The sequence below is a fragment of the Diadema antillarum genome, unplaced genomic scaffold, assembly GCF_040938485.1.
Source record: "Diadema antillarum isolate AM-2024a unplaced genomic scaffold, OU_Dant_1.0 scf00000068, whole genome shotgun sequence".
Lineage (NCBI taxonomy): Eukaryota > Metazoa > Echinodermata > Echinoidea > Diadematoida > Diadematidae > Diadema > Diadema antillarum.
This window is the reverse complement of record NW_027270957.1, coordinates 2,673,703-2,696,401: the sequence shown is the minus strand read 5'-3', so window position 1 is coordinate 2,696,401 and position 22,699 is coordinate 2,673,703. Positions and strand designations below refer to the sequence as shown.

At 39.0% G+C, this 22,699-nt stretch overlaps 1 protein-coding gene across 1 annotated transcript in view; it reads right to left on the bottom strand.

Moving 5' to 3' along the window:
- Positions 1-22,304, bottom strand: part of LOC139716635 (BICD family-like cargo adapter 1) — a 65,425-nt gene extending 43,121 nt beyond the window's left edge. The window contains exon 1 of the mRNA XM_071628163.1: positions 22,126-22,304. The gene's annotated coding sequence lies outside the window, so the exon portion shown is untranslated. The remainder of the gene's footprint in view (positions 1-22,125) is intronic.
- Positions 22,305-22,699: the final 395 nt, after the last annotated feature.

Here is a 22,699-nt window from a genome sequence, read left to right as displayed (position 1 = left end):
ACTGTTCCATGCCTCGCTATGGCAGTAAAAAATATATGTTGCCTGAAAGAAAAACCACATCATTATGCCTATCTGAAACATATGTAGTGTGCCGATGAAAGGCAACTGTGTTGCACTGAAAATCTAGTAAACCTACATCATCTATAACGTGCATACATGTACATACAATGTGTATTTACTGGTACGTACACCATGTTACCTTGAGAAATCTGTTCTGCATTAATATGTGTAGGCATGCACGTCACTGCTGTACAAACACGACATATATTGATCAATTGTTTCATGGTCAATATAATCTAGCAGATGTCTGCAACGTACAGCAGCACCAGCGTAAATCCATACAGAGGAGATGGGGGGGGGGATTATCAGTGATTAGTATTCAAGGAAACGGGCAGGGGAGGATATCACTCCCACAAGTGGGAAATTTTTGCATTTTCAGACTTTAAATTCAGAGATCTGATGCACCCTGTTAGTGAAATATAAAATTTGATTTTTGTTTCTATCAAAAGTAACAAAAGATATATACAGTATTCAGGGTAGTGTGTAGGGGAGGGTGTTGGAGGGGGTGCCCCCTCCTACATGAGGGAGATTTTTGCATTTTCAGACTTGAAATTCAGAGATTATGTGCACCCCTTTGGTGAAATATTCGATTTTTGTTTCTAGTATAAAAGTAAGACAACTGCCAGTATATATTCAGGGAGATGTGTGGGGGAGGGCATTAGAGGGGGATACCCCCCATACACAAAGGGAGATTGTCAGCAATGAAAAAAAAAAAAGGGTGTATATATTGGATGTGCATAGAAAACGGGTCATTGGGGGAATGTAGCTATATCTGCTTTTACTAAAAAAAAGTCGTATTTTCTCATTAACATACAGAATTTAGTGGTATAAGATACCTTTTGTGCTCTTGTCAAGTCAATGCTTCATTGAGCCCATATTAACGCATAATTTTTCAAAAAAAGGCAATATTTGCATTTTTTCTGAATACTATTATGCTTTTATCAAATTCTCCCAAACTATCATTTATCCCGCATTTCCCCTTATGGCTTGAAATAGCATTTTATATATAGCGGGGGGACGGTATGGGACGGGGTGCCCCCTCCTGCATGAACACAATTGTATGCAGTACTTTCCAGGGCTGAGTTCTAGCATTCTGTTTAGTGTATATATTATTCAGTTACTTAACATGCATGGTGAATATCACTTGGCATTATTTGTGTTACTCAAGAATGAAATATGAATACATTTCAGGCTTTGACAGTAAAACCCTCATTCATAATTAGCCAATTTATTCCAAAAGTTATCATCTAGAAGATACTTTTGGGAAGCTTTTAAGGGGATATGATATCTTATTCTATAGAGTATCAAAACCTTCCTGAAATTTTCATGAGAGAAATGAAACCACAGATCTTCCATCTATATGAGGGCCTATTTTACATGGAAAAAGTAGAATGATGGCCATGGTTCGATAAATTTCAGACCTGCAAGTATCATGCATCAGACATGATGATCTAGACTCACACCTCAGGGGTCATTCTCACGTCCACATACTTCAAAACAAACGATAAAAAACATGATTTCGAACCATTGAAAAGGTCAAATTTCGGACAATCTTTTCTCTACGAAAACAAGTCTTATATTCAGTATGCAGTCCAGATGTCATGATTTACAGTTTGATGTAAACTGTGCAAGCTCCTTTCTGTGCATTTACATCCTTCCCTACTTCCCCACGCTCCCCCTCCCCCTTGATTGCTTCGCTCCCTCAAAGGAAGGCAGTCCTGAGAATTTTCACTGCACTGATAATTGTGTACAAACCACTCTCGCGCGCATTGTTATCATACTCCGTCGTTACTGAGTTTGGCGTTCAAACCGAAGATTACCTGGGCATAAGAGACTCAAATTCTTCAAAGAAAATATTGTTTCTATCTCAATATTTCTTTAAGTACTCAGATATCAAACGAATATGACTTCTACCGGGCAGGGTAAAAACAGGGGGCCGCAGGAATATGATTTTGCTCCACTTTGCCGTGCAGGTCCAGTCGTCACTGGCAGTAGCACTGTACTGCAGTCCAACCCCGGCTGCAGCCCCACCGTATGAAACATAGCTAATGGGTTAGCCACTTTCCTTACCTCTCTACGGCTACGCTTCCTTTCCTCGGTTATCTTCGAAGTCGATGCTCGAGGTGTTTCTGTTTTATAACTCATATAAGCAAATATGGTCAGGATTGCATTTGGCTTCAGGAGTTTCTCGGTTTATAACCGAGGGCCACAGCCTGCTTGTCCACGTCAAAACATGCTTCTCAAATGGTCCTCGCATAGGCCTACAACACGATATCGAGAATGCTTTAAGTTTTTATGTTCGGCTTCGTTGTACTGAGATTTCTCAGCCATACAGCGCACCTTTCACGATCCTTTTGTGGGTCTGGGATGGAAAAAACGATTTCCTGGGCAATTTTCTCTAAGATTCGAGCAAAATACTGCTTGACACATTGGCATGATGAAAGATAGCCCGACCAGACGACGCCGAATGCGGTCGCCCCTCTAGTGTAAATAAATGCACCGTTTCTACGTACCTACTAGTACATAAATGGCTAACTGCATGCGCGGCGACAGGGCCGCAGCTGCGCTGTGATAGACTGGAAACGCGCGAAGGGCAAATCGGGGTATCTACCGTAGATCTAGTAGTACCGGTACCGTCCACACGTGTACTGTGCGAATAGATAATACACACACACACACACACACACACAGAGTACGTAAAAACAATGTCAAATACAGCTGTACTAGTAGCCATCGCCTTCCTCATGCATCCGGGTAACTAGGGAGTCATACGCATAACGAGCAGAACACGGCTGGGAAGAGTTGTGCCTCGGTGACGTCTGACTCTCCGCCAAGACTTGCTCATTAGCATATTCACCATGCAGATTCACACTTTTTCAACCAAAATTTACGAGCTTAATTGGTGATTTGAAAGTTTGTTTTTGGTGAAAGTAGTTCATTGGAGGTACCAACAATCAACATATTTTTTTCAAATTCGTGAGGACTGCCTCACTTTAATTAAATCTAATGCCTAGCTGCTCTCTGACCTTGGTATATCTCTCCTATCACTTCTCTCATGGCTTATTCATTGTACAGGAATTTTTGTTTTTAATTACAACGAGCTAATTTCTATTTCGGAATTATTTCCTAACTTACATTTCTGTAATTCATTTATCTAAAAGATTACATTACTATCAACTATCCTGGAATTATACACCACTATATGGAAATAGGAATGTCGCTATGGTGACTGGTGTACATGCCTCTGCCTTATTGCATGGTTCTCCAAATAGGTTTAGAGTACGTCTTGACAATATGAGACGACAGTTTTACATAATTAGCAAAAACTTGAAATGACATGCTAGTCACAAATTATGTGTTGAGTTTTTACTTTTCTTGAACTAGGTTTTACACAGATGGATGACTAAATTGTTCATGAGAGCAAGTATTGAGCATTTATACATGACCTTCGGCCCTTGCCCTTTGACCCCAAGGTCCACAATTCGTCACAGAATCACTAACTGGTAACATCTATTTCATAACAATACTTTGAGCTATTTTCAAAATATGGGAAAAAGTAGTGATATCTTAAACATTTTTACTAGACCTTTGACCCCATGGCAAAAATCCTTCCCTCCTGAATCATTGTGCAGTAATGCATGATACACAGTATTCTTCCATTAATTGGGTATTGTTGGACACAGCATTGCTTACCCGATTAAGCGGAGTACCTGATTTGCCGGAGAGTATGCTTCATTCACATCACAGCTACCACATACAAAATCATGCATCCATATGCACCACATTATAGCACGGATGTATGTCACAGCCACAGCTCCTGCACAGATCATTCAATTAAAGGACAAGTTCACCTTCATAGACATGTGGGTTGATTGAATGCAGCGATATTAGTAGAGCACATCATTGAGAGTTTGAGGAAAATCGGACAATCCGTTCAAAAGTTATGAATTTTTGAAGTTTCTGCTCACTCAAGGCTGGATGAGAAGACTACTATAGCTTGTGATGTCACATGAGTACAACGATATAAAGAAAGAATAAAGAAAATTCAACATATTCTCACTTTTCTCGCATAACAAAAGAACACTTGACTTCTCTCTTTCAGAAGGCAGGGGGAATAATATTACCCTTAACATATGTCAGTAACAAGTCGAAGAAATGTGCACTTAATTCAAAAAGTAAAATTTTGTAAAATTGTCTTTTTATTTTCTTTATATGGTTGTACGCATATGACATCATACACTATAGTAGTCTTCTCATCCAGCAGTGACGAAGCAGATACTTTAAAAATTCATAACTTTTGAACGGATTATCCGATTTTCCCCAAACTCTCACTGATGTGTTCTAATATAGCTGCATTCACTCAACCCACATGTTTATGAAGGTGAACTTGTCCTTTAAGTTTCATACAGTGTAATAGCCTTCACTGAATCCCCAATTTTTCTCGTAATGGTTTCAAGGAAACAGCACGCTACAAATCTTAAGAAATATGGAAACTTATCCTATTTTATACTGTACTACCTTGTTGATGACTGACTGGAAACGATACTAATAATCAGTAATCCATGCCGAGGCACTGCTTGCACGAGTGCATTCGCCGTTTATGAAAGTACATGGTACTACAGTCAACTTCGGATACCTCGACGTCGGATAAGCCGAATATCACTTACCTCGGGGGCAAAATGAAAGTCCCGATTGTTCCTATGGAGTTTCCGTGTATTAAAATTCGCGTAGCTCGAAGAAAATAACTCGAAGTTCGGTTACCTCGAAGTGAAATCTACTGTCCCGATCTTAATTAACTTATTGTTTTTCCCGGCATGTAGCTCGAATCGAAATTGCAACATCACTCAGCATCTCCGATAAAGCGCGCGTGGACAGCGAAGAAGACATGTCACAAATCTTTTCACACTCGACTGTAAATATTCCCGACCAGAACAATCGCGCGCCCAAAGAAATGCCCGGTACACAACTGACAAGAAAAATCCCAACACCTACCTACATACGTACACGGTATGCACATAGCACCCTTGCCAAGCAACGGAGTGCTTACGACAGCACTACGCTCTGCCCCATCATCTTCTTTTCTTTAACCACTGTGTTTTAATTCTTGATCATGATAGTCATACCGTGCGCGTAGATTTCTTAACCGTCGTGGCGCACCTGCGTAGGTGTTGACAGTTATATCTTTGGCATTAATCACGGTCCACTGTCCAAACATCAATCTCCTGCGTAGTGCCTTTTTTAACTTTTTTTTTTTTACCTTTCACGAAGTATGTTTCATTTATTCTTCCCCGAGAACGCAAGCACTGATTTTTTTTTTCAGCAATGCGATTATGAAAATATTGTGGAATATGATGTGGAAGTATAGGCCGAGCATAATAAAGAATAGAATAGACAGGGCTCCACACTATTAACTTTTATCGGGCCACCAGTATCACTGATTTTTATTTTTTGGTGGTCGAATCTACTCGAAATTAAAATCTGGCGACACAAAAAAAAATGGAGAAAAACATTAGAAAAACTAAATCGGTCCTACAAAACATAGAAAAATGAATATTAAGCATTATTAAAGTGAAACAGATGCCCATGTCTAAAACAAATGAATAGAAAATCCAATCATCTGGACTCTGTGTTTTAAGATTTAGCAAATAGGCGTATAGATTATTATAAAAGTTGATGCCTATATATTTAGGAGGTCAAAACTTAGGATTGAAATGAAAAAGTGGGAGCATTTGCCGACATTTGTTAGCATCCGACATTTGTTTTAGCATTATAAAGAGCCGAAAGTTACCGTTATCCATTTCATCCATTTCTTATTGTAAAAGCAATCATCCAACATTTATTAGTTTGTTAGCACCTTACGGAGCTGAATATTACCGTTAATCATTTTTAAATGTAAAAGCAAACAACCGACATTCATTGTAGCATCTTATGGAGCTGAATGCTATCCTTACCCATTTCCAAACGTGAAAGCAAACATCCGCTATTTGTTTCAGCATCTAGACCTCACTGAGCGGATTAATACCGTTAATCATTTCCAAATGTAAAAGCAACAATCTGTCATTTATTTTTGCATCGTACGAAGCAGAATCGTACCGTTATTCATTTCAAACATACGATATTTATTTTATCATCGTACGGAGCCGAATGTTACTGCTGTCCTCTTCCGAAAGTGAAATGAATCATCTGACAATTATTTTATCATCTTACGGAGCCGAATGTTACTGTTTTTCATTTTCGAACGTCGAAGCTGACATCAGACGTTTATTTTACAATCAAACGTAGCTGAATGTCACTGTTATTCATTTCGAAATGTAATAGCACATATCCAATTTTTTTTTTTGCATCATATGGGGCAGAATGTTACTGCTATTCACTTCCAAACATGCCAAACGTAAAAGCAATCATTCGAGATGTATTTTAGCATCTTCCGGAGCTGAATGTTACTGCCAGTTATTTTCGAACGTAAAAGCAAACATCCAGCATTTATTTTATCATCGTCAGGAGTTGAATGTTAAATATTTTACTCATTTCCGAACGTCAAAGCAAACATCAAACATTAATTTTACCATTGAACGCAGCTGAATGTTACTGTTATTCATTTCGAAATTTAAAAAGCAAACATCAGTTATTTTAGCATCGTATGGAACAGAATATTACTGGAACTTCCGAACATAAAAGCGATCATCTAACATTCATTTTAGCATCTTCCGAAGCCGAATGTTATTGCTATTTCCTTTTGAAAGTAAGGAAACATCCGACACTTATCTAAACCATCGTACGGAGTTGAATATTGTTTTTCATTTCCGAACGTCAAAGCAAATATTCGACATTTATTTCAGCGTCTTCCGCAGCCGAATATTATCCTTATTCATTTCCGAACGCAAAATGAAATATCTGACATTAGTTTTAGCACCATACGGAGCTGAGTCTTATCGTTTTTCATTTCCAAAAGTATGAACAAACATCCGACATTTATTTTAGTATCTTACGGAGCCGATTGTTACCGCTGTTCATTTTCAAAAGTAAAGGCAAACACCCGACTTTTTTTTTTGGTGGCGCGATAGGGCCACCAAAATCTTCATTTCTGAAATTTTGATTTCAATTCCGATTTTCATTCAATTCAGTCATATAAAAGTCGATTCAATTCCAATTGACAAGCATGCAAACAATCGGTAGGCACTATAACAGATACCATGTTGAACATCGATAAACATCGGATAGGTCGAAGAAAATTCGACGTACGTACGCGTACCTCGAATTTCGCGTACCTCGAATTTCGCGTACCTCGAACCATTTTCTTCAGTCCCGACGACTTCGAGGTATCCGAAGTTGACTGTAGTTATGTAAATTGAACAAGTCGTATCAACATGACATTGTAGTACTGTAGTATGCAACTTGACATTGTAAATATATGCAGTCACAAATTCTGCTGTCCCATTAATGGGGATTGTAAGTTTACTTTTTCATGAACACTTCAAAGAAAGCTCACTCAGTATTTATCTAGCAAAGCTGGCTAGACACTTGCAGTGATAAGTGTGTCACTGTGTATAGGGCAGTGTGTCTGTGGTGCTCATGCAAGGGTTGGTATTTGGCATACTACTGTACAAATCTACTTCCAGTGATGTGGTGGATTTATCATTCACTGCACATTAACATGATAACATATAAACCATAGGCCTTTATCGCCTCTCAGCTCTTCACAATTTCTTCAGAATTTATTTACACATATTTTTTTTTTTTTTTGCGAAGAATAGATGAAACTCGACTACCCATTTAACTGAAATATTAACCCCATTATTCAATGAATATAACACGCATCAGAACTGCTTTTACTTCGTATGTTAATGCAGCAGAGAAGGCCTACCCAAAAGTGGTACTGGATTATGTGGAGACTACTGTACGTAGTTTGATTAAGTTTATGCATGAGTAATCTCCAAGGTATGGAGAAAAAGTGTAATTCCACAGCCTTTGTTAGTGTAGATCTATTTATATACAGCCCCGAGTCCTTACCATAGCAGTATATATTTACTGCCCAACCCACAGATCAATCTCCCAGACTTTTTTTTTTTCATTACCGTATTGAGGGACATAATTCATTGGGTCAAATGCAGCAAATATGTTACATAGACTGAGAAAGTAGAAAGAAAAGTATGCCTTTTGATGATACTCATATTTTGCTTTGTTTCACTCTGTTTTTAGAAAGACCTGTGCCGTTTCCTCACTTGGATCTACGCAGAAGATATCATTACGTAGTTGAGAAAATAAACCTCTGTGACGCCAAAGTGTTACTACGATCATCATCAGTGCAATGCATCATAATTGCAAAATGTTAAGCATGGCCTACTCAATGCACATAGCGTAGACCAAAACTTTCGCTTGCATAAATTTCAATTTTGCAATATCTTAGCTCTTGCAACATTCGCAAAATTAAAGTGGATGTAAACGTTTCTGGTTTTACAGTACTTGATAATAAGAAGTGTCGGTGGTGATACTGCACAGTATACACTACAAAATAATAGTTACAATAATGATAAATAACACTTATATAGCACTTAAAACTGACGTTTCTAAGCACATTAATACAGAAAAAATATTAAATCAATATACAGCAATATGTACATATAATATAACAACAACAACAAAAATTAGGATTGAGTAAATAGATAAGTTTTCAGCAATGATTTAAACATATCAACACTTGTATACATGTAGGATTATGTATTTATAGTAGAACATGTTAATATGAGCCAGTGCTGACACTGACCACATGAACAACAGTGTCTTGTAGAATAGTGTTTTAAAGGACAAGTCCACCTTTATATACATGTGGATTGAGTGAATGCAGCAATATTAGTAGAACACATCTGTGAAAGTTTGGGGAAAAATCGGACAATCCGTTCAAAAGTTATGAATTTTTAAAGTATCTGCGTAGTCACTGCTGGATGAGAAGACTACTACAGTGTATGATGTCATATGCGTACAACCATATAAAGAAAATAAAAAGACAATTTTACAAAATTTTACTTTTTCAATAAAGTGCACATTTCTTCGGCTTGTTACTGACAAAGGTTAAGTGTAATATCATTCCCCCTGCCTTCTGAAAGAGAGAAGTCAAGTGTTCTTTTGTTATGCGAGAAAAGTGAGAATATGTTGAATTTTCTTTATTCTTTCTTTATATCGTTGTACTCATGTGACATCACAAGCTATAGTAGTCTTCTCATCCAGCCTTGAGTGAGCAGAAACTTCAAAAATTCATAACTTTTGAACGGATTGTCCGATTTTCCTCAAACTCTCAATGATGTGCTCTACTAATATTGCTGCATTCACTGAACCCACATGTCTATGAAGGTGAACTTGTCCTTTAAGAACTTGGTTACGCAATGATTCTGTTTTCAAGAAAAAGGATTTTCTTCTTCTGTCTCACAAAGAGACAGTATGTGACCTTTCTTTCTCAACTTGTCACTCTAATTTGCTGTGTGTTATTAAACACAAAAGCAAGAAGGAGCAGTACCGGTACCAGCGTACCCAAAGTTGCACTTCCAAAACACCTCTAGAGGTTGTTAACAGAGCCAGCACATCACCTGTGCTTTTGATTATTAGATTCTGTTTTGAAATATTCTGGGCACTGAACTCTGTTTACACAGAATTGTCAGATTTGAATGCACATTATATTCCACTTTATTTTACTCAGTGTAAACATGGCTTTTAAAAGGTATTGCATGATGACCACATGTACAGACCAACAACTAGGTTTTGTTGAAGGCATACCGGGTGGTACATGTACTGATATGTTGATTAGCAAAGTGCTGGAGTAGACTGCATTTGCCATCAGTGGCCTTCCCTGCAGTTCCTCACATAATGGGTGCGAAGATGAACTATGTTGATATTGCTATATATCCTGTGCGTGTACAGATGTTGCCTTGTAGCTCAAACTCCTCCACAACCTGAGGCAGGGTACAATGGACATACATAGCGTGCGAATAACAGCTGAACGTCCATGAGCTGCATCTACACAAGGTCAATAGTAATATATCGAAGAGTGCCTGCCATTCATTGTCTCTCCACCATGCATTAAAATTAATTGCTCTCTGCCTGAGTGTTACATGAACCTGCAGTACGTGTATACGCCCTGAGAGACAAATTTTCATCTAGCACTGTCCTAGTCACGTTCATTAGCCACCCAGAAATGTCTAAATAGTAAAAGCTGTTTTGTGCTTTATCTGGCATTTTGCTGACGTATCATAAATAAACATAAGTTTTTGGCATAAGATGAACAGTAAAGATATGACACAATTTTTCTTTTTCTTGTAGCCATTTGTTTGTCTTCTTTCTTTTCCCCCCATTGTTGGCCTTATTGGCAATGCTGTAGAATGACAGCTGCAAGCATTTCAATATTCCAGTAAAAACTTGCAATGAAGTTCCCATTCTTAAAAAGCACTGTCATTCCCTGTCTATATAAAATTTGCAATTGGGTTAACGAAACTTGTTTCTTGAAACATTAATTTCGCATATCTAAGTTTCATTCCATCATTATTACTGCACTGACATGCATCGATGATAGATTTTGGTAATTGAAGGACTATGTTCAATTAACAAATATTTCTTTTCCATACTTGAGATGCTTACAGAAATCGTTTTTCACACAAGATGGATGAACAGAAAATCTTACTCTTGGGTTTGTTTGTTGTTGTTGTTGTTGTTGTTGTTTTTTGGTGTGCGTGTGTGTGTGTGTGTATGTGTGTGTGCAAACCAATTGTCTTGGGAGGGACCCCTTGTCAATGTCAAACAACAACAACCAGATTTAAATTACTGTCTTTAATCACGTTTGACCTTGAATCACAGAATGAATGAAAAGTCACAAAGATATATGAAATAAAGGTTGCCTTCTGAAAGAGATTTAAACAAACAAACAAACAAATAAATTTGATGCCTTAAGCCAACCATACAAACTCTAAAAGGAAGGAATGCTTCACACTTCAGGAAAGGAGCTTTGAAGGGTCCATATTAGAGTACTGAGGATTGTAGGTTTTGTGACCTTCAGTCAAATACAGCAACAGATTACTTTATGAATCATTGTCATCATCATGTGCACACTAGCATCATCACTTGCCATCACTATCTTTTATTATGAAACTAACTACCAGTACCATTTGTGAGGCTGCAGTGAGTGTATCATTAAAGGACAAGTTCACCTGCATAGACACGTGGGTTGAGTGAATGCAGCAATATTAGTAGAACACATCAGTGAAAGTTTGGGGAAAATCCGAAAATCTGTTCAGAAGTTATGAATTTTTGAAGTTTCTGCTCGGTTACGGCTGGATTAGAAGACTACTATAGCTTGTGATGTCATATGAGTACAATAAAGAAAGTATAAAGAAAATTCAAGATATTCTCACTTTTATCACATGACAAAAGAACTCTCGACTTCTCTCTTTCAGAAGTCAGGGGGAATAATATTACCCCTAACATAAGTCAGTAACAAGTCGAGAAAATGTGCACTTTATTCAAAAAGTCAATTTTTGTGAAATTCTCTTTTTATTTTCCTTATCGTTGTACGCATGTGACATCATACACTGTAGTAGTCTTCTCCTCCAGCAGTGATTGTACAGATATTTTAAAAATTCATAACTTTTGAACGGATTGTCGGATTTTCCCCAAACTTTCACTGATGTGTTCTACTAACATTGTTGCCTTCACTCAATTCACATGTGTATGAAGGTGAACTTGTCCTTTAATTATATTTTGGATCAAAAATAAACCCTATAGTGATTGGCTGAAAGACCTACATGTGATTGATACATGTATGTATCTCAACAATTTAGAAATGTGGGCCTTTTTGACACTTCATTGTATACTATTTGGAAAGTCATGTCACTGGATGAAGACATTTTCCAAATGGTGCACTATTTGTGAAATGATGGCATTTTAAGCCATTGTGGTGTCACATAGCAACTCTGACATCCACTAGCTGCTTCTTCAAATATCGCTCTGTGAAATGTAACAATTTCTAACATACCAATTGTGACATCACAAAGCAATTCTGACATTGCACGCTCTTTCATCAGTCACTTTGTAAATTAGAATAATTCAGAACAATATTGTGATATGGTGTTCTGCTTCATACAGTCATTGTAAGATCCCTCTACAACATTGCATCCACCACGCAACTGGTAAAGTCCAAGATAACCGCGCGCATTACATATGGGACATTCAGAGACTTTTATGACCTGAAAAAATAGTGTTAATGGCCTTTGATCATATTGAACTTTATCATGGTGATTGAAGAATAATCATGTAAAAAATGGAGAAAAATGACCATGACAATTATATTCCAGAAGAGAAAATATGTGCTGTTACGTATGGGACCAGAAAAATTTTGTTTTTTTGAACATTTTTTCCAACCTCGAAACTCTCTAAAAATATTTCATTCTACAACTTGTAACTCAGTGTGATGAAAGTCAAAACACTCAAGATTATCAGAGGTAAGTTTCATGTCATGAGGCAAAAAGCTGTAATTACAGGTTCTAAATAAAGAGACAGACATGATGTGTTACCTGTGGGACAGTTACGTATGGGACACTTTGTCCGCATTCGTTTAGTGTGTGGAGAACCATGTGTATGGGTATTTTGCATAATTATTGAAGTAAAATCAGTTGAAATGACTCAAATACTGATCCAGATTGTCAAGGGAACCAAATATTTCCCATCACAATCATATTCAGTCATATTCTATATTTTTATGACCATCCCTTTAATGCTGATTTGCATTGTGTATTTTGCCATCTCCCCCTCCCCCTTTCTGAAAATTGTTCAGTACTGTTTCAAGTGTCTATAACTCAAAAGTAGCTGCAAAGTTGGGATGCTTTCTGCAGGATGATTGACCATTTGTGCACTGAGAGACCTTCCCAGCTAGCTACATGCATTCACATGCAATATAAATTTATATGTATGATGATGTCCCATGTAACACATTTGTCCCATATGTAACATTATTTAATTGCCTAATAAAAAATATTTCTTTCACTATTTTTTCTTCTTTCATATGGTATTTAACTTCTTTAAAAATAAATTAGAACTTCCCAGAAGGGCACTCCAATAACCTTAGAAATTTCAGAAAAAAACCTTAAAAAATGACCTCAATTTGTTACGTATAGGACATGTCATGATAAAACATTGAGTTAACATGGTACCAACTGTATGGACTGTAAAAGTGAATATTTTCGCACGACTAATTTTTCGCGCTCTGTGGGGTAAGAAGAGTTTCGCGTGTTTTTACTTCCGCGGAATCAAGACATCAACTACTGAAACATACGGCAAGCAAAAATATTTGCGTGCTTTTATATTCGCGCTAGTTTCGGGTTGCGCGAAATGCGCGAAAATTTCAACACCGCGAAAATTTCCACTTTTACAGTAATCATTTGCATAATCTCTAAATTTTCATACCAAGTAAACTATTTGATGAACTTCTTATGTCCACATATTAATCAAATATCACTTGCTTTGCTATTTTGTCCTATACGTAAAGCTGTATTTCACATTTATGCAAATAAAGCCCTTGAAATTTGCATAAATGTACATAATATCATTTCTTCCTCCATTGGAATCAAAACTTCAACTCATAAGCTTCAAAATGATACCAAACATGTCAATATTGAGCAAAGATGAAATTTTGCCTCCTGATGAGGGGACCTTATCTTGGACTTGCCCAACTTCTTACCTCACATTTGCCCCTTTTTTGTTTAACAAAGTATATGAAATTGTTTTACAAAAATGTTTATTAACAAATTCAATATACTATGCCTTATTTCAAGTTTCTGGTTAAAATTTCGGTGTCTCCAAAAATTGTACAAGTTGTACTATTCACTTCAAAGCTGCATCCCTCAGTGAAAAGTACTATTTTGGAGTCACCTCTGCCCATATTTTTAATTAGAAATTCCCAATTGTATCTCATAGATTTGTATTATGATTAAGGATTTAACAGCTACGGGTACTGTATACAAAATACACAGTCTCATTCTTTGATTTATCACAGACAACAAAGACAGCTACAAGCAGTATTATGTTTTGAATTTACAAGCTTACAAAATGATGGTAATTTATCTGATAATCACCTGAATATACATGGCAAGTTCACCTTCCACGCACTACGCATTCTTGCAGACTATTAGAGGGGTGCGTTCGAGCGCTCTCCTAAAGTGAACTGTACCGTACCGTACCGCGCTACAGGAGCGTTCGAACGCTCCTAAAGTGTACCGTACCGTACTGTACCGAGCCAAAAGTGGATCACTTCCCGATGTGCTCCAAAAGCGTACCAAAGCGTACCAAAAGTTCGTTGTAAACCATGCGCGTATCATGCGCATACGTCACAATGCAAAAACATCATTCTCTTTGTTCGGGACAGCTGTAAGTAGGTCAAGCGCAAGGTGAATGACCTTCTTGATACAAACAAGCGTGAACTTTTCTAAAAATAACTCGAGAGGTACGCTTTCTCCACAGAGCATTCGAACGCTCCCAAACTGGCACAGTACGGTACGGTACGCTTTAGTTCAGTTCGCTTTGGTTCGCTTTAGAGCGCTCGAACGCACCCTAAGTATATCACATATATATACACTACATTTCACAAATCTAAATTTTCACGAATAGGGAATTCCTGACGATTTCGCGAGTGGTTAAATTCGTGATCGTAGAGTCCTGTACTGAATGGAGGAAATGTACATGCGTACGTCACATTCACAAATATGTTGGGATCAGAGTCAATATTTTTGCGTGTCTTTAATTTCACGAGTAGCACCCGATTTGTGAAATTCACGAAAATAAAAACCCTACGAAATATTCCACGTATACAGTATCTTATCACTTCTGGTTCTAGAATTTAAAAGATTTGTGAAATTCCTTAATTTTGGTGCTGACAAACTTGAGGCTACAGTCATCATTCAACTTACTCATACCACCAACTATTTACATTGTATAGTTTACTTAAATGGTTTGAGAGAAGATTTGTAAAGATATTATAAACTATCTTGATTTGGGGGTTTTGTTCCCCCCCTCCTCCCAATAAATGGCAGGGCTCTTGAAGACACCGTGTAGGAAAAGTTGCTGAATTGCAAAAATATGTATTCTATGACTCTAGCAATGACACCTGCCAAGTTCGGTGAAAATTTGAAAATGCATTTAAAAGAAAATGAAATATATGTGAAATTTGGGCCCCAATTTGCCCTCCCCCAACCCAAGGGGGTACCCCCATATCTGCAATGAACAAACTTGAAACTACATTCATCAAATGCACTTACTCATCTACAGCATTAACTTAGGTCAATCTCTTTTGGTTAGAACTAGAGTTCCCAAGAACTTGAAGACTTTCTTTGCTCTATACAGTAACAAGGTACATGTAATACAAACGTCTCGCCTGCATATATATCACAATTTGTATGGTTTTGGTAAATAGACAAGCAGGGGAATGTTATAACTAGTGTGAAGGTGAAAACTGTGTGAAGGTTTAATGTCAGGATGGGCAAAGGTCACCGATGATCAATTAAAGAAATTCCCAATCACAATTAAGAGGCGGGTTCCAAAGTGCACACTAGCTGCACTATGACAGTTCCTGATGAGAAATTAATTGCGTGATGTTCGAGCCATTTCAAGATTTGCGTGTACATGCTGTTTTTTTACATAGGTAGTAGAAAGGAGGAATTTTAATACAAATCATACATACCCAGCATTATTATCTACGTATGCATTAAGCAGTTACTGTACAGTGGTATGGCTTAGTGTAATTCGTACATTGCAGGCCTATCTATTGAGCACCATTGTTTGCCTTCAACTAAATCAGTTTAAGTGAAATTTTTTTTGAAAGATTACACAACAACGATTTCGAAAAAGTCCAACTGAGAAGAAATCAAAGCATGAATATGTGGTATAATGTGAATCGAACATGAATATTGAGATCGTACTACCGGAAATGATAAGTGAAATTCCGCAATCTATATCCATCATCTCCAGACTAGTTATATTGAGTGTTCAAGTCCGTCAAACTGCCACATGGTGTCAGGAACGGGATTCTTTGGAGACTAAATTTGGGAGAGGACAAGTATTGAGTTAAATAACAGCTGACACAAAGTGAAATTTGAAGTAAAAAAAAAGACAGTCACCAAACGGTACAACGTGTACAGCGTCACTACAGTCCCACCCATACGTTCTAGTGTGATGGAAAAACAGTCAAAGTTGGATTGTGTTACAGTCATGACAGTGTAATGACTTGTTGATCTCGAAGTGAATTCAGCAAAATGGCGACTACAGAAGTGAAACCAAGTTACCAGATAACTCCTCCAGAGCCATTTGACTTTCGTGCACCAAAAGAGTGGCGGAAATGGATCCATAGATTTGAACGTTTCAGACAAGCTTCACAACTTGCAAAGTCTGACCAAGAATCACAGGTTAGTACATTGATTTATTCAATGGGTGATCAGGCTGATGATATCTTGATGTCGTTCAAACTCAGCAGTGAAGAAATGAAAAACTATGACAAAATTGTGAAAAGTTTGATCACCATTTTGTCCCTCAACATAATGTCATCTTCGAACGTGTAAAGTTCAATCAAAGGAATCAAAGAACTGGTGAAACAGTTGACCCGTTTATCACAGATTTGTATTGCCTTAGTGAACATGGCAAGTATGGTTCTCTTAAAGACGAAATGATCCGTGATCGCATTGTAGTGGGACTTCTTGACAGAAAGCTGTCAGAAAAGCTGCAACTAGATTAAAAACTCACCCTACAGAAAGCTGTAGAGCAGTGTAGACAGTCTAAGACCATCAAAAATCAACAAACTGAGTTGTTCAGCGAGGATCATGCGAATGTTGATGCTGTGAAACAAAAGCCAAAAAAAAATAAAAGTACATTTCACAAGCAGAGACTGCAAAATCATGGTTCTAAACCAAAACGGTCGGATGGAAAACAACGTTGTGGTCGTTGTGGGCGATTCCCTATGCACAAAAAGGAAGAATGCCCAGGAAAAGATGTGAAGAGCTTCAACTGTCAAAAAGTGGGACATTTCGCGTCGTTTTGCAGATCAAAAAGAATCGCAGAAGTAAAAGAGTCTGAATCACAACCAGAAAGAGCATTCCTGGGAGAAGTCAAAAGTTCATGTAATCCGAGCCCTTGGGAGGTCACTGTAGAAATGAATGGTGTACCCATGACAATGAAAGTTGATACAGGAGCTGATGTCACTGTGATCAGCCATGAAACATTCACCAAGTCTTTCAGTGTGCCTCTTCAAAAATCATCCACAGTCTTGTTTGGGCCAGGAAAATCTGCGCTGGAAATGTGTAGAAAATTTCAAGCAAATCTTGTTTCGAATGACCGATCCAGTCAGGAGGAAATCTATGTTGTGAAAGGCCTATAGAGAGAGCACTCCTAGGCAGACCCACAATTGAATCGCTGTGTGTCATCAAAAGAGTGACTGAAATCAGTGCCCTTCAGAAAGAGTACCCTAATTTCTTCAAAGGACTTGGAGCAATGAAGGAGCCATACACCATCGAGCTAGAAAAAGATGCAAAGCCATTTGCAATATACAGCCCCAGGAGAGTACCACTCCCGCTCATGAACAAAGTCAAAGATGAGCTGGAAAGGATGGAACAAGTGGGAGTGATTTCAAAAATCATTGAGCCAATGGAATGGTGTGCAGGTATGGTAGCCGTGCCAAAACCAAACGGACAAGTTCGCATATGTGTAGACCTGACGCAGCTGAACAAAAGTGTGAAAAGGGAGACACACTCATTGCCACCAGTAGACCATACATTAGCACAGCTTGCAGGGTCAAAAGTCTTCTCAAAGCTTGATGCCAACTCTGGATTTTGGCAAATTCCGTTATCGCCAGAATCAGCAAAGCTGACGACCTTCCTTACACCGCTTGGGAGGTATCATTTCAACCGTCTTCCTTTCGGTATTTCTTCCGCGCCAGAGCACCTCCAGCGAAGGATGTCACAAATCCTCGATGGACTTGATGGAGTTGAGTGCCTGATGGATGATGTCCTGATCCATGGCCAACTACTGCCATCCACGATGAGCGGCTACATGCAGTGATGGAACGCATGGAAGCAGCAGGGGTGACCCTCAATTTGGACAAGTGTGAACTCTCCAAGCCAAGCATGAAATTCCTAGGTCATATCATAGATGACAATGGAATTCATGCCGACCCAGAAAAGGTCAAAGCAGTCACTGACCTTGAGCCACCCAAAAATGTGAGCAAAGTACGCAGAATCCTTGGCATGGTGAACCAGTTAGGGAAATTCATTCCCGATCTGGCAGAAAAGACTCAACCAATGCGTGAACTGTTGAGCAAGAAAAATGCATGGCACTGGGACCAAAACCAGCAAAAAGCATTTGATGAGATAAAGCAAAATCTCATCAACAGCCCGGTGTTAGCTCACTATGATGTCGCAGCCCCAAAGAAAGTGTCTGCAGATGCGTCGTCATTCGGACTGGGAGCAGTCCTCATACAGAGAGACAATGTGAGCAGTAAACCTGTGTGGAAACCAGTGGTAGCATATACACATCCCGTGCGATGACTAGTGCCGAACAAAGATATGCCCAAATCGAAAAGGAGAGTCTTGCTGCTACATGGGCTTGTAAAAAGTTCTCGCACTACTTGATTGGTACCATACTGATTTTGCTATTGAGACAGATCACAAGCCATTGGTGCCCTTGCAAGGAAGCAAGGACATTGCAGAATTGCCAGCGAGAATTCAACGCTTCAGAATGCGCCTGATGAAGTTCAGCTACAGTGTAGTGCATGTCCCCGGAAAAGATTTGCACACAGCAGACACTCTCTCACGTGCTCCAGTTGGAGACTTTGAAAAGAGTGACCAGCAATTGGAGGAAGACACCCAAGTGTTTGTAGACATGGTCATGAGTGATATTCCTGCAACAGAGAAAAGACTGCAAGAAATAAGGCAGGTACAAAATGCAGACCCCGACTGTGTCAAATTGAAAGAGTACTGTGAGAAGGGCTGGCCAAACACAAAATCGCTAAGCCCAGCAATGACTGAGTACCATAAATCAGCAGGAGAAATCACAGCACAACAAGGTCTGCTGATGAAGGGGTCGCAAATCATCATTCCTCCAGCAATGCGAAAAGGCATGCTCGCAAAAATCCATGAAGGTCACCAAGGACTGAACAAGTGTCGAACGAATGAAGCGCAGCACGCGTCCTCATCATTCACGAAATTCGCGGAAAAGTACGGATTTGAACGCATCACAAGCAGCCCTCGCTTTCCACAAAGCAATGGGGAAGCGGAAAGAGCCGTACAAACAATCAAAGGACTGCTGAGCAAAGCCAAAGACCCATACCTTGCTTTCCTTGTGTATCGATCGTCACCACTAGCGACTGGCCAAACTCCAGCACAGCTACTGATGGGGCGACAACTGCGAACAACATTGCCTTCGCACCCATCACAACTTGACCAGGGATGCCAAGTTCCAAAAAATTCTATGAGTGAGATTTTCATGACTCGGCATCTCAGCGCGCGAATGTGCGCACGAGCGAGGGTGTGGGAGGGGTTTTCCCCCCTCCCACGGCCCGATAGGGAACTTTTTCAATTTTTAGCTATTAATGGTGCGATCAGGTGCATACTTAGGGCCATAAGTGACTATATTTTTCACTTATTTTGAAAGACAAAAGGGAAAATACCTTCAATTGCAACTATCACTTTAATCCTTTGAGCTATGCTCATTATTATAGGCCCAAGTTGCAGACATCGCCCGATGCGTGAGAATAATGGGCGCCATGCCTGAGATCGTGAGACGGACCCTAAATGCTTGAGTCTCACGCAGAATGCGTGAGACTTGGTACTGGTAGCTTTGCTTGACCCCAAATGGCCAGACATAGAACAGTTTCGTGCTCAGGACAAACGATACAGAGCACAACAGAGCGAGAGCTACAACAAACGCCATAGGGTCGCACCTCTTCCTGAGCTCAAACCAGGGGAGAGAGTATGGCATAGAGAGCTCAACCAGCCTGCAACCATCATCGGGGAAGCAGGAACGCCTCGATCGTACATCGTCTCAACATCTCATGGTACGCTAAGACGAAACTGGCGTGCGCTTGTTCCTCGACATCGAGCGTGGGAGCACCCGACAGCGAGCCGCCAGAGTTTCCGGCCCGAGAGCAGGAAGTCGAGCAACCACCTGAGCCAGAGAGATCCCCGCCACGTGCCGCTCCGAGACAGTTCTACAGTATGACAGCCCGTGGGAGAATCTCAAAGCCACCCGATAGATTAAATCTTTAAATTAAATAAAACAGTAAACCAAAGAAGATTTGAATTGGGATTATTTTGGACATAGTTTACACACACACACACACACAAAAATAGTATTTGGACTTTGAAATAAAAGAAACAGGTTCCGGTTTGAAGTAAACTCAAGTTTTGGTAAGCTTTTATTTAAACACACAAATAACACAGTTACGCGTTTTGAGAAGTTACATTGCCTTTTATTATATTGCTTATTTGGACTGCGACTCTAAAGCGAAACTTCCGATGCCGGACTCAGAAATATGTGGAGAACCTCGATGTGAGATTAAGAAATATGTGGACTTTGAATGGACTTTAAATATCATTCAAAGAATTACGCACGTTTGGACAATAATTGTTTGGAAATGTTTTTGGACATTCGATTGTGGACATTATCTTGAACTGGGCATTATTTGTAATGTTTATATCCATTGTCTCCACTCTAGTTTATTGAGTGTTCAAGTCCGTCAAACCGCCACAGAATAAGCATTTCAGCTGCAGATTTACACAAAAAATTTCCTTATGAAACTTATTACGTAATTGCACTAACGTTCCACTGAATTTGAGTTCTTCTTCTTCTTCTTAAGTCTGCCTCCTTCAATAGGCTGTTTAAAGATTCTTGCAGACTGTGCTATTTACATTATATCATACAGTTTATTTACAGATATTTACAAGTACGTAACAAATTTGAAGAAAATAACTAGCCACTAGCAGGTGATGATTAACCATTAGTAGGTTACAGAATGATCCTACAGATGGCGCTGAAACAATTTCTGACGACAGGGAATTCCAGCTCCTTACAGTTCTTGGAAAGAACGAATGACCATGCGATTCAGTTCTCTAGTTCAGTTTATAGAGCTATATGACTTCAAAATGACATTTCCTAATCAAACATAAGTTTGACACCTAAAATTACGGGCTATTTTTGATGGCGTTATACAAGTGCTACCAATGTATGTGGACATGACATGATTGATAATTGCATGACTGTATTTTTGCTTTGAACCCAATAACAAAAACTCAGATATATCATCATTCATTTATTAGATGTAGTAAGCCAGACTTTTAGGTCTTGCAAACATGCTTCAAGTCTTGCAATGGCAGATGACAATGAAGACACATTTTTTTATATTTTATATTATTACTATGTTAAAAAGACAGATGAAGTTGCATATCATCCGTATAACTATGATAACCAAACCAATATGCTTGTGAAATACTTCACCGATTGGTTACATATACAGAGAAAAAGCAACGTGTTCAGAAAATTAGATGGCAGGAACATCACTGCTCTAAGCAGTTCTTTACCAATGAAAAATGTAAAGATGGGGAAATCACACCGCGGAGATCATGCGTCGGAGTCAAAATCGCTCCCGACAGGTCGGCGCGACTACGCTACGCTGTAATGAGTTGATCATGGTCCGCAACCGTACTACTCAACTACATTGTATAGAGTACAATGTAGTACGACCAACGTTGTGGGACCGGACACGTACATGGAGTCACTTTGAAGGGGAAATCCAACGATTTAGCAGGTTAATTCTCACGCCGTTTTCAGAGTATGTTGTCTAGTATATGAGGAGTCTATATCAAGTCTTTGAGGTAAAGGGTGCATATTCTATGTAAAATAGGTAAGTTTTCACGCGCGAACTTAAAGTGTCCAGAAACACAACCCCCATACATAGTACACGGTATGGTATCGACATCGTAACACTACTTGCAATACTAGTTGCATTGACATTGACATTGACATGAAAATCAAATGGGGATGTGGACTCACCTACGACAAAAGGTGTCAAACAGATTGCTAGGCGTCTTGAAATCCAGTTTATTCATCCAAAAGGTAGTATGCACTGTGTAAGACACGGAACTCAAAACAAAGGTTCAAAGCAAAATGTTAAGAAGAGAGAAAGAGAGAGATAATAAGCATTCTACAAGCAATGTGCAGCTCCACTAATCAACGACGTTAAATGATTGACGCAGATCTATACATTATTATTGCTTTGTACAATGTATTCATACTGTAGCAGACTATGCATCATGAAGATGCAGGATGACCATAAAGAACAATAAACGAAATCTGTCAAAAGATGGCGCTGACACAGTTAGTGCAGAGCTCTGAGTTAGTGCAGAGCGTTGTATTAGACAATAGAAGGCTCTGAGTTAGTGAAGATTTCCTCCTCAGCAACATTGGAACTCGATAAAGCGTTGATTGAATAGTAGGTAGATGGTTAAGTAACAGCATGGAGGTGGACGTTCTTTCGTTCACCTCCCTGGTTACATCATGGGGCTGACGTCACGGTTTGACAGTCTAACAAAATCAAATTCTGGTGGTTACAGACGCACACGAACGT